Below are 14,265 nucleotides of genomic sequence, written 5' to 3'. Positions count from 1 at the left end.
ATTTTTTCCAGCTGTTTTTTTTTTTTTTTCTCTTAGGTAAGATTTTCCTGCATTTCTTGGCCCATTAATTGAACTATATTTTTCTTCACAATACCTATCACCACCCCAATTCAAATTTACCTTTGTTTCTTACCTGTCTTCTCTCACTGAAAATGAGAACAGGGACTGTTTGACTTTATTTAATAATGTATCCCAAAGATCTATAACCCTTCCTGCTGCATAGTAGATAATCAATAATATGCAATGAAAAAATTAAACATATGTATATTTCTCAATTATGACAAATATTTTCTATGATGTATTATACCTGTTAAAGTGATTTCACATGAGTAATCACACTTGATCATTGCAACAATCTCGTGAGGTGTTATTATCAATGCATTTGTCAGATGAGAAAACCAATGTACAGAGAGATTTTGGCCAACCCATGATTCCACAAATAAGAAGTTTCAGATACTTTATTCGAACCTACATACTCAAAACCAAACTTTGCACATAAGTTTGTATCTATTGAGTTACAGTTTTATATTTCCTTACATAGGAAAGGAAAGGCATATGTGCTTATTATCTAGCAATTTGAAATCCTTCATAATTTGGAAACTCTTCCTCATAAGTGGTTTCTTTAAAATCATACCTAGATGTCAGGCTTGATTATTCACAGTCCATGCTTCCTAGAAATACTGGCAGAATTTTAAGGTAGCATGCAGAAATCAACAGTGGGAAAAGGTTTGCCTCTCCAAATAAATGAAAGATATTTAAGCACTTAAAAACAAAAATTATAAAACTACATTTTTTTAGAAATGTAGTTTTCCCACCTCGTCAAATCTGACAACTCTAAAATGTCATTCTCAAAGTCCCTTGGATTGAATAATTGGGATTTTAAAATATGATTTTTTTCTCTTATTATGAAGGTTATAATTTTTATCCAGAAAATATAGATACTAATAGAAAAAAAGCTTAAAAATCTTCTTTAATCAATAGTCCTTGTTAGCATTTTTGTTTATAGCCTCATATACACACACATACATGTTTTGAAAACTGGGTTAATACTGCAGGATTATTTTATAACCCAACTTAATTCCACAATATATTGTCAATATATTGTTCAATTGTTTTCATTTCATCAAATATTCTTCTGAAACAAGATTTTTAGTGGTAACATATGGAATGTAACATAATATAATTAACTGTTATTAGATGCTACAGTTGCTTGTAAAATTTTGTGTTTTTTTTAACTGAAATGTGCAATTCTGTATTTTTTTTTCACATGTGCTTATTAGGTTATATTGTATATGAAATTGTTGTGTAAGAGATTATTTAGAAGTTTGAGATATACAACTTTTATTATATAATTTTAAATTACTCTTAAAATTTGTATTACTGTAATTTATAATTCAATTAAAATAATACAGTAACTTTCTTCCCTAAATCTACTCTTACATGGGAATTATCTCTTTAAAAAAGCTTTACCAATTTGATAAATAAAATATTATTCATTTTTCTTTAAAAAAATTGCACATTTTTTATCTATCATGAGGGTGACTATATTTTCATGATTTTGGTTCTTTGTTGTGTGTTTGAAATGTGTATGCATTCATGTGTATGTTCATTCTTCAAGTCTTTTATTCCTTTTTTACATACTTTTCTTGTTGTTTAAGAACTGTTTTTATATTAAGGATCTTAATCTTTATGTAATAAGGATAGTAACATTTTTCTTTCTCATATAAGTTAAAATATGTCCCCACTTTCACACTTGCTTTTTTATTTTGTTTATGGTATTTTTTTTCATGTGCAGAAGTTTAAATAGATTAGGTTTTTGTTCCTTCTTTTTTCTTTTTGCTTTGAAAAGATTATCTAATTATATTACTTACAGTTCCATAATGTCTTATTTTATATGCTGTACTAGATAGTTTAGCTAAATTTTACTTTGGTGTTAAAGAAAGTTTATGTTTTCTGAAGAGTTAACTAATTTTCTCAGAACTAATTAATTAAATAATCATACTTCACTACTATTTTAGAATGCCATATTTTTTTCCCCTGAAATTCTGTTCCACTAGATAGCTTACACTGGTATTATAATGTTTACATTATTATAGCTTTATAATGTGTTGTAATTTCAAGCAATGAAAATTCAGTTTCCCAGTGAAAAAGTCAGGACTCAGAGATGACAGTTAGAACATGTGCAAAAGATAAACTTGAGATCAAGTATTAAAGATCTTGGAAAAAGTAACTGACATGGCAAAGCCTACGGCATGAAACAAAGAATGTGTGAGACAAACAGAAAGCTATCTGGACCAGATTCCCTCTCATAGCAAGAGTGATGAGGAAGAACTAGAGATTCCTACTTATTATTGATTTTGCTTAAATATTTTGAATAAATGGAGTAGAATTCCTAATAGTCAGCATCATTTTAATCATTCTTCACATATCTTTTTGTTGTCTTCATGAGATACTGACATAGAGCACTGCTAGGTATTATGTTTTACACATAAAGACTACTTGGATAAGATAGAATACACTTGATAATTAGTGACAAAATATAAGAGTACAAAGTGGGCAAAACCATTAGAATAGCCCACCATCCGGACTTTCATGTTAACAAGACTGATTTCTGTCTGATTATGCTACACACTGTACAAATCATTGATACCAAAACCTGTAGAAATGAACAAGGAAAGAAGATGGAATTTTCTTCTGTCAGTGAGCTATGTTTTGTATAATTGGCATAGCCTTCATTATTGTGCAGAAATCTCCCATTTGCTGCCTCCTTGGCCTCAAGTTGGTCTGACCTGGTTCTAACTGTTGTGCTTACATAGGAGAGAAAGGCAAATCTCCTGCTTTAGCTCAGCCCCTGAGCTTTTAGCAGACTGGTAACCTGGCCGTTAAGTGAGTCAAATTTTAGTGCCCTGAATTTGACTTCACATGCTGTTTCTCTGTGCTCTGGCCCTTCAGATTTTCTACTGATGTTTGTAAATCATTTGTTATCTCTATAGCTGACAAAGAAACCAAGAAGATCCTTCATGAGTCAACGATACTCATTTTTTCGAAGGGCAAATTTCTCTGGTCTCCGTGCTCTATCTTGACAAGGACAGCAGCGGACCCTGCTCTATGAATACTAACAGAGTCCCCCGGCAGATCTTAGATGTACAGGACCAGTGACCCCTACAACTGAGAAGCTACAGACGTTACCTCCTTGTGAGGACCAATTGACCCCACAGGAGGTATCAGGGATCTGGTGAGCTGACGAGGGTGGTGTCCTAGGACCTGGGATAGCCCCAATCAAATCTATGCTGATATTGTGGGCTAAGAGAAAATCATGAGAGGATCTGAGTGAGTGAGACACAGGAAAAAGGGAGTGTGTAAGATTATAGCTCAATCCTCTCCAAGAAATTCTGGGGCTGGTTGGGATAAAGGGTTAAACTCCCTTCAGACTTGCTTTGGCCTTGACTGCCCACGCTCTCAACCTCTCCCGCCACTTCCTCACATTTCTAAGACGTCCCTTGTGCCGAATTCTTATTCAACTTCAAACTGACAAACTGTTTTTAATCTTTTCCTTCCATCCAGCCTGGAGATTGGGAAGCAAAAATCAATACCAGTTGGCAGGTGATCAAGCTGCTTCAGACTGGTGTGAGGAGGGAACAGAGCGTGAGAGCAAGAGGACAGGAGGAGGGAGTGGGAGGGAAGCAGGAGGGGGCCTGAAGGGGTGGGGGAAGGAGTTTGACTAAGTACCATGAATTACTGGCTAGAGGTCCAAAGGGCTGTGATTTCTCTGGCCTTGAGCAGGGGAGCTTGGGAATGCCATTAGAACAATTAGGTCAGGAGTTCACAGCTGTTGAGGTGCCTTTGGAGAGAAGCAGAGAGAATTTTCCTGACAATTCAATGGGGGGAAGAGGGAGGGAGAGAGACAGCCAGGGAGGGGGCTCAATCTTTCTATAATATCCTCTAAGCAGAGACTCAACAACATCAGCATCCCACTGTGAGGCTGACTGTTGTTTTATAAAAGGAAATGGTATAAACATTTTCTTAATTCAATTAAAAATAATGTGTAATATATTTTCTCAAGGATGGGATGGCAGGAAAGGATGTGATGGGGAAGGGTGCTCACCCTGACATCCCTAAAACCAATGACCTGGGTGATTTAGTCTCTAATTCTGGCTCAGAGGCACAACGGTCCTGGTTACTTAATTACTGACATTCTGAAAACTCTAATAAGGCAGTGGATCTCACTTAACTGGGTGGGAGTTAGGAAACATGGTGTGGAAATGGAAACACTTTCTAAGTGTGGAAAACCTTTTAAGAGTGAGATCAAAGCTTGAGCCATGTTTGCTGTGGCCACAACACTGAGAGGGCTCCTATGTGCTCTTATGACATGTCTCAGACAAAATCCTGAGATTTTTAACTAAAAGTTCTTCCCTAATATTTGCTTCCCCCCCATTTAGGCAGAGGTATGGCCATTCTATTACCCTTCTCAGGTAGGGACAATATGGAGAGAACAAAGAGTCAAAATGTGAGCCTCTGGGTTTCTCCAAATAGTGTAGTGTCAATGTTGTGGTAGACCCGATTCCTCAATGAAAAGTGTTTTTCAATATTAAGAGTCAGTGTTTAGCATAATAGTAAGTACAGACTCCTGATTAGTCTCCTGCCCCAACTCCTTCTAGGAAAGGGGCTATACACTCTTCCTAGAGCAGGTCAAAGAGTTTTTGTCTCACATGGAGGAGGAAGAGTAGAGCAAAAAGGCAGTTGATAATCATGTGGGTTTTGCATAGTGTCCTCTATTAGCATAGAATCCTTGGGCTTGTGTAGGTAGAAAATATAAACCCAGGTCCGTGTGAGGGGAATCTCAGAGTGAAGAAAACTGTACTTGCCTTTCCTGAGAGTAGTCTGGGGAGGCTGTGTATCTGATGTAGAAGTCTGAGGCCAGCATATTGCTAGAGGAGAAGAGCAACAAAGGCTGAGAAGCACCTAAGAGATGGGCATGAAGATAGCCTTACAAGGTGATGGGATTCAAAACACACTACCCCCAAATATGGCACCTTGGCATATTGAATATTTCAAGCTGAAGGATTTGAGAAATGGCATGTGCAGGAAGAATTTTCTGACCTTCTTATGAGTTATAAAACAATCATGAGAGAGGTGCCTGCCCTCTATTCAGAGGAAAGGAGCATCCTTATCTCTGAAGAAGAAGGAACAAAGAGGGGAATCTGAAAGTACAGGACTTGCCAAGTTTACCGCACTTAGCTCACTTTCATCCCATCACGTTTTCCTGTGACTTTCCACACCTCATCAAACTTAGCAAAAAAACCCTTAGATTTAAACTGTTTTTCAAGTCTTCATTTCCTTATGAAGCTTCCTGTGTCTTGTAAAACTAATATTAAGTACGTTTGCATGATTTTCTCCTGTTAATCTTTTATCTCTTTAGTCTTTGTCAGTCTAACTTTCTAACCCAGCCAAGGACCCTAAGAGGGTCAAGGGAAAATTTTATTCCCCTACAAAGTTATCCACTACAGTATGGTGTGAGGAAAACAGTATAGATAGAGTTATTTTCTTTTCCAGCTTTATTATGATGTAATTGACATATTACATTGGGTAAGTTTAGAGTAAACGACTCAATGATTTGATATATGTATGTATTTTGAAATGATTACCACAATAAGGCTAGTTAACACATCTATCACCTCCTATAGTTACACTTTTTTTGTGTGTTGGTGATAACTTTTAAAATCTGCTCTCTTAGCATCTTTCAAACAATACAGTATCGTCAACTGTAGTCAGCATGCTCTATCCTACATCCTCAGAACTTATTCATAGATAGAGTTCTTGGACCCACAGGAAGAGTTTGAGAAATCTGAGAGCAGGCCTGCCTGTAGATCTCAAAGGGCCCTTGACATTCGGGAAAAGAGAATTAACGTTGGGTGGTCCTGGGGACCTGAGCACACACGAGGGAGTGATGCCATGAATTATATCGTATTGAAAGTCATGGAAGAGAGATAATGATGACTAGGAATCAGCTGTCCTCTCCTGACCTCCATGCCCATTTCCAGAATATATTTAAGTTCCTCCCCAACTTCTAGGACATAGGTCAAACCTGGGAAGAAAGGAAGGAGAAGAAGAATGTACGGACTGAGTGTTTGTGCCCTCCCCCTCATTTGTATGTTGAAACTCTAACCCCCAATATGATGGTATTAGGAGGTGGGGCCTTTGGGAGTAAGTAGGTTTAGATGAAGTCATGAGAATGGAGCACTCATGATGGGAATGGAGCACTCTTATAAGAAGAGGAAGAGACACCAGAGTTTCCTTTCTCTACCATGTGAGGACACAGCAAGAAGGCAGCTGTTTACAAGCCAGGAAGAGGGTTCTCCTGGACTAAAATTTTAGGGCTTTAATGGAGAGTTGTTATTCAATAGGTATAAAGTTTCAGTTACACAATAAAAGTATGTTCTAGAGATATACTGTATGACAGTGTACCTATAGTCAACAATACTGGATTATGCACTTAAAAAGTGTTAAGAGGATAGCTCTCATATTTAGTGTTCTTACCATAATAATAATAAAAAAAAGCAAGTCTGGCTGCACAATGTTGAAATATTGTGCTAACTGCTCCTGACTTGTGACTAAAACATCAAGGATGAAAACATATTTAAAAATAAGCTTATTTTTCATTTTCTCTCCTCCCAATCCTTCTCTTCGTGGATGTCCTGTCTGCCTGAATGACATCACATGTTACCTGAGTGTCATCCTTTGATCTCCTCACTTATATCCCCCAGTTGATAGGTCATCAAATTCTGCTTATTCTACTTTTAAAATGTCTCTTGAATCCTCCACTATCCGCTGCTATTGTCTTATTTCATACACTCTCACCTCACTCTGGAACCCAATTGTTCCTGCTGTTCCGTTGACATGGGAGTTGACTCATAGTTTGCCACACATCCCAATACCATTGTCCCCATTCCCTGAGCCTCTATCTGGTGGACAACCCCACACAGTGCTGTCAGGGCTCTTCTCCAGTAGTGCTTTTCAGTAGGACCCCTATAGAGTTGATTCAGGCCAGCTCTCTACTCAAGGGTCTGCATCTTGTACTCACAAAGCACACACTCTCACCTAACCATTGGTGGAAGTGCACCTGGTTTCTAGTGCATCTACTCCTCTTCTCTCTGTCTCTAAGCAAGTATCCCTTTTCCCTTTAGTCTTTCTTAGGTGACAGTTAGATACCTCAAATTTCAGGGGAATATGCCAAGCCCTCCAAGTGGTGCCCAGGAAGTCCTTCTTTCACTAGGCTTAACATGGGAAGAAAGTATTCCCACTTATTCCCTGAGGCTGGTAAGGGCCAGGAAGCAACAATTGTACAGCAACGTGAAACTTCCTCCAAAGAATCATCTCTCCAGTACTCTTCAACTTCAGGTTACTTATTACAAAGGGTAGTGTGAGCAATAAAGAGAGTGTTGTAATGAAAATTAAATCCCTAAGGTGGAAAATGTTCTGCCAGTTATTGTTTGTTGCTTATAAAGAAATATATTGAATACTGCCTAGCATTGTATTTCTTGGTGTCTGGTGACCAAACAACATCACTGAAATCTATTTTTCAACCAATGTATGTGATCATATTTGTGTTCTAAAATTAGATCAACCAATCAACAAATTTTCATTCATTCATTCATTCATTTACTCATTCATTTAAAAAAAAAATGTTTATTGACCTCTTTCCATGCACCAGGCATGAGGGTACAAAAAGGAGCAGGATATTGTCTGTGTTACTGAGAAGTTCACAGTGGTATGTGACGTTTTATGGGAGTTCAGAGAAAGAAGCACTCAATTCGTTTTGAAGCAGTTGGAAAGAATTTCATGGAGGAGTGAAGATTTGAAATCCTTGTGTCTTTATCTGCAAAACAAAACACAACAAAACTAACTTCTTTTGATTCTAATTATTGCCAACTCCTCCTTCAAAGCTAATAACACTTGAAAGCATAGTCTTAACTTGCTTACCACCAGTTTATTCTTTAACTCACTGTGATTAGGTTTCTGTTCCATCTCTTCAATGGTACTAGCAAAGGTCAGCAATGTCCTCCTAATCACTAAGTCCAATGGGCTTTAATCATCATCTCCTTACTTGACCTTCCTCTGATACTTGACACTATTGATCACTCCCTTCTTGAAAGTCTTTCTTTCTTTAACTTCCACAACAGTTTTTTCCTCTCTCTCAGTTTCTCCTCATATTCCCTAATATTTCTTAGTTTCCTGAGCTGCATCCCCTTATTCTACCCATCCTATAAATATCGGTGATATTCAGGGTTCTGTCCTTGGTCAGCTTTTCCTCTCACTTTATGCTCAACATTTTCTTTGCCTCAACTAACATCTGTATAATAATCTCTCTTATATCTAAACTTCTAGCCCACATATGTCGTATTTTCTAGATCAGTACAACTAACTGCCTCCTGGATATCATCACTGGATTTCCTACAAGTATTTAAAATAAATAGAACTCAACTCTATCTTCATCCCTAAACATGCTCTTCTTCTTAAGATCTCTTTTCACTGGATCATACCAGTCATTCAAAACAAAACCCTGTGAGTCACCCTGGAAACTTTCCCCTCTTTCACTCTATAAATCCAGTCACCAAGTCTAACAAATTTTACTCATCATTTTTTCATCAAATTATTTTTTCTATCCTCACTGCAACTCCCTCAGTTCTGGCCCTCATTATTTCCTGACTGAAACACAGCTGAATTCCTTACCTCCAGTCCCACATTACTCTAGAGTGATTGTTCTAAAAACACAATCCTTATCGTACCAATTTATTGCTAGAAAACCCTCAAATGTTAGTTATTTTCAAGACAAAGTTCCACATTTTCAATATATTATGCAAGGATTTCCCTGAAATGGCCACTGCTTTCTTCTTTAATTTTATATCTTGGTACACTTCACTCTTGCACAGTTTTTAAAATTATTTCAATTTGCATTAACTTGTCATGCTGTTTCATGAATAAGCATTTTTGCTCCTGCTGTCCTCTTTGCTGAGAATTACTTTTCTCTAACACTGTTTTATCTCTTTAGCCTGGTGAGAAACTATACCATTTTTTGGACTCTGTTTCCAATGACGTCTCATTTTAGAATAATAACTGACTCTCTACCAGCCAGAAATGATCACAGGATCCTTTCTGTCTTCCTGCTCTACTTCCCTCTCTCTACACAGACTTCTCTTACATCATAAAACATTTTATATTACTCATGTATGACAAACTATCAGTATGGTAGGTAGAATAATGGTTTCCCAAAGATGTCCACATACCAAGTCCTAGAACCTGTGAGTGTGTTACAATACATGCCATTGGGGAATTAAAGCTGCAGATGGAATTAAGGTTGATATTCAGCTGATCTTAAAGTAAGGAAATTATCCTGGATTATCTAAGTGGGCCCAACGCAATCACAAGGGCCTTTAAAAGTAGAGAAAGAAGGCAGAAAAGGTGGAGTCAGATAAGATGTGATGGTGGAAGCAAGGTTGGAGTAATGTGATATATGGTCTGAATGCTGACCATTGCTGGCTTTGAGGATGGAAGGGGGCCATGAGTCAAGGAGCACAGGCAGCCCCTAGAATCTGGAAAAGGAAAGGGAACAGATTCTCCCCCAGAACCTCCAGAAGGAATGGAACCCTGCCAACACCTTGTTTTGAGCCTGGGGAGAACCATTTCAGACTTCTGATCCAGAACTCTAAGAAAATAACTTTGTGTTGTTTTAAAGCCACTGAGTTTGTGCTAATTTGTTAGAGCAGCAACAGAAAACTAATACAAGCAGCATGATGCAAGCTCCTTAAAGATAGTTCTTGTGTCTGGTGTCTGGCACACAATTAATACTTAATATTTCTGTATTGAGCAACTAAGCCTAAATCATGGTTACTAAGGGAATTCCAGGAATTTGCTTTCCATCTGTGCATGTGCAAAGCTTTGATGCATAAAACTCCAATTATGTTACAACTAGTTATAACATAATGGAGTTGTAGGGTATGCTCAGAGCTTTAGACTTTGCCCTGTAGGAAAGGGGAAAAAAATGGAATGCTTAAAATTAAGGCAGACAGCTTTGTGTGGAGACTTTGCATAAGACACAGTCCATCCCTCAAGTGTATAGGTCTTAACTCTATTTCACAAGATAAGAAATGTGCAGATGGAAAGAAATGAACATAATAGAGCACATAAAAAGAACTTGAATGGTAAAGGGATAATTTTATTCTGAGGCAGTCACAGTAGATACAGAGGTACATGCGATAGGAAGAGGGCTGTCACACTGTGTTTGTTTACAGCTTCATTTTGGCCAGGCATGTAAAGGCAGGGGAAAGGCTTATGCTGGAGACTTACTAGAGGCCTGGACATATGGACGAACTAATAAATGGTCCAATGAATGGATGGACATGGAAAAAGAAAGCCAGGTTTACATCCTAAGGATGCACCTTTAGGGGAAAAAAAAGAAAAAAAAGTCTTGAAGCATCCTGAATAAATTCAATTGTGCCTAAATTTGTATCAGGTGTGAACTTGGGGAGAGTAATAAAGAAATGCATATATTAATTTTCACTTTGACCCCTACCACTTTGCCAAAATAGTTCTCTCAAAGGGCAATGCTGTTTTCCTATTTTTTCCTTCAAATGGCCTTCTTTCAATCCTTAGACTATTTAACTTCTGTGTAGCATTTGATACCAGACACTCACACTTCCTCAGCTCTAGCCACCCTGCCAGTCTTTATCCATCTTCCTTAACATTCTCTTACCCCCCACTCCTTTCAGCTTAAAAATGTTATATACTTTTGGTGACCTCTAGGTACCTGGCAATGTTGGGCTCTTCATTGTACCTAAAGAAAAGATCTACATCATTATTTTTACCACCAAAGAGAAGTGAAGGAAATATGGGTTCCAGAGGGAATGAAGTAGGTAGAGAAGCAGGGTCTGCCTGTCTCCTTCCTTCAACCAGAGGGTGAAGACTTCCACAGGCTTACCAAGTACAAGGACAGATGCCACCTCCTGCAGGGTCAGAGGAGGGAAGCAGGTGTCTGTGCTGCATTGGGGGAAGCAAAGGGGTGGAGCTCCTGCACTGTGGCCCACTTGTGGGAGCAAAGGATTTATAAGTGTTTTTCAGAAAACAGATGTATGTCATGGGTGGAGTAAGGTGGAGCCATTGAATTCTGGCTCAAGAAAACTGCCTGGAAGGTTAATGGAACCTGGAGAGAGTCCTTGTGTAGGGGAGAATCAGGCAGCTGGAGCAATACAGGACTTTGCCTATATTCACAGAGTTCACTTGGAGGGGCCAATCAGAGCAGGCTCTGAGAGAACCTCATAGTGGCTGCAGGAGAAATAGACTGCTTCACACATCCACCAGGATCCAGAAAACCCAGAGCTATATGACCATAATAACACAAATAAAAAATGTCTGTATTGGCTTCTCCTCCTCTGTGCTCATGCCCCATCCCCTAGAGATTAATAACAAGACCTGAAAAGTAGGAGAGGGGGTTTTTGGGAGAGAGAGAAAAAAAATAGGCCACATTCCCTTCCTTGAAGGAAGTCCTTGAATAAGCCTTATACAAGGTCCTAGCTGAAGCCAGGAAAATTGAAGTGTGTACTGTGTTATATATTGGACTTGGCATTCTGATTTCTGAATCAAGCCTGTATTTGGCAATTTAAAGTGACCATAGAACTTATTAGCAATGTTCAGTTTAAGTGACTATCAATAATATCATAAAAGACTAGGAAATTCATGGAGCAGTCAAGGCTTTTACCCAAGGGCAAGAGAAAAGCTCGTCCTTTGAATAAACACACACACACAGTAATATAGTTACATATGGGACCATCCCACAAATTTTGTCTAATTTTTGCTTTTGTTGCAAAAATCAATATTATTCTTTAATGATTTTGTAAGTGTTGTTTCTTTCCAACTGACACTGAGGAGCCTGGCTCCTAAGAGTGTGGTCTTTGCTTTGTTTGGGTTATACTTATAAATACCTAATGGAAACATCATAACTCGTGTGCAAATAATGAGACCACCCCCCCATTCCCCCTCCCTCTCCTCACTTCCTACCATGAGAGCACAGTGGGAGCTCACTGCAATCTGCAATACCTTGTGCATCACACATGGGTTGGGCTGCTGTGACATTACTGTCTACTTTTCCAGAGCCTGGGACCAGACCACATGCTGAATTCCAGAGCAAATCCATCTTTTATTATTATGATAATTTTTTTAAAAACTTGATTATTTAAAAAAAATTCTTTCAGAGTTATTATCTTGTTTAGTTGATTCTGGTGCTTATATACTCAGAAAAATAATCCTCTTCTGAACAAATTTCTCCTTTTATTCAAGAAACATAGATACTGTTATCTCTGTTAGACCCTATGTCAAATACTTGTTTAATGGTGAAAAAAATAGTCATTTCCTATTTTCACCAGGGTTACAGTTAATAAGAGAGGCTTACATTAAACAAATAAGCAGAAAGACTTACAAATTTTAAGTGCTAAGAAAAAAAGAGCAGAGTCCTTAGAAATAATAACAAGAGGGAACAAATTTTGATCAATATAAAAACCTTATTATAGCTAAAATCACTCCAAGGCTCTGCAGGTGGGATTGTAATTGGTACAATCACTTTGGAAAGCCATTTGGCCCATATCTATCAAGGACTTAAAAAAATTCTCAGCTGCTTTAATCTAATGATTCACTTGTAGAAATTTACCCTACGAAAATGATTTGAGATGGAACTAAAGAGCTATGAGTCAGCATATTCATTGCAGCATTATTTAAAGTAATGAACAACTGAAAATGACCTAACTTTCTAATAGAAAGGGAATGTTTCCATAAATTAGGGTAAATTCAAACCATGAAAATCATGAAGTCTTTACAAAGCATACTCATGATCTGTTGATTAATGGACATGTGATCTTGTCCAAATGTCCATTGAGACATTTGATCCACACCAAAATGTTCTTGAAATTTGGTCCTATCAAAAAGTCCATGAGCATATTTGGTCCATGCCAAATGATCTTTGATATTTGGTCCTGTTAAAACCTCCACACTTAGAAAATATGCCTGGGTTCAAATAGCCTATAACATTTATTTATACTTTTGGTTTACAGAATTAACACATAAAAAAAAACCCATCATGTTTTATTGGTCCAATAATTGTGTTATGTCTATATTGCCAGTAACAACCCTTCTTGCCTCAGTAGCCTAGCTGGTAATGGCACATGGGGTAGGTAGATGTGTTGGGGTTCAAATCTTGTAGAAGAGGAGGATTTATATTAACTATGCTTACCAAGAAAGAGTCCTACAGTTAGAGAAATGCACAGAGGATAAGTCCTGGATGGGACCTTGTGATGCATGGTGTGTTAATATTTTACTGGGCATTTGGTTGGATGTGGCTGGGTTGCTCAATAAGGGTGGAATTTGAAAAGAGGAGCTTGGTCAAGCCTCCGTGTAAAACAGATGGAAAATACTTTGAGGTAACACTTTATAAAGTGACTCCCTTGTTTGGGAGAAGTGAGAAGGGGTGTGGATCTCCTACCATAGTGGTCAGGTGTCATAGCTGCCACAAGTGGGATACTGGGCATCTAATTAACCCCCCTACAACTATCCCATTGCCCAGGGTTAATAGGCAATGTTTCCCTTGAATTGATGTCCTATAAAGGTACGATTGCAATAGTGCAAGAAGTGCCTGCTGCTATTTGGAGAAGTTTGAGTTGGTGTGACTCCCACGCTTACCTGTCAATTAATGTGGACCACCAAGCCCTCAGCTGGTGCCTACGTACTGGCTGATTGAACAGGGTGTAGAATCCATAAGATATTAGTAAGTGTTCCCCAACTAGTAAACCAGTGACCACTGGTCAGATGCCTGCAAAAGAAAAGAAATAACCCTTCTCCTCTTGCTTAGAAATATAACACCTTTATTTGAAAATTCTCAGCAGAATATGGCAGAAATAGTATACTCACAAAAAGAAAAGCCAAAGTTACATTATAATGGTTTTTGTTACAATTTCCATTACTTAACAGAGATAGTACTAAAGATACTGAAGTTGTGAAAAGAGGAGAATCTTCAATGTCTCATGTACAACTGGTCAGGATTTGGATAACATTACAATCATTCAAGATGAGGCAGGAAAACATCACCATAACATCGATGTTGAAGGGAAGTAAGGAACACCCTAAAAAGATTAAAACAACACACAGAAGAAGAACCAAATGCAACACCATCACAGGTACTATGAAGACCTATCCATGATATTCATGATGAACAGGTCCTGTTAA

Source organism: Balaenoptera ricei, chromosome 1, assembly GCF_028023285.1.
Source record: "Balaenoptera ricei isolate mBalRic1 chromosome 1, mBalRic1.hap2, whole genome shotgun sequence".
Lineage (NCBI taxonomy): Eukaryota > Metazoa > Chordata > Mammalia > Artiodactyla > Balaenopteridae > Balaenoptera > Balaenoptera ricei.
This window is presented reverse-complemented; position numbering follows the sequence as displayed.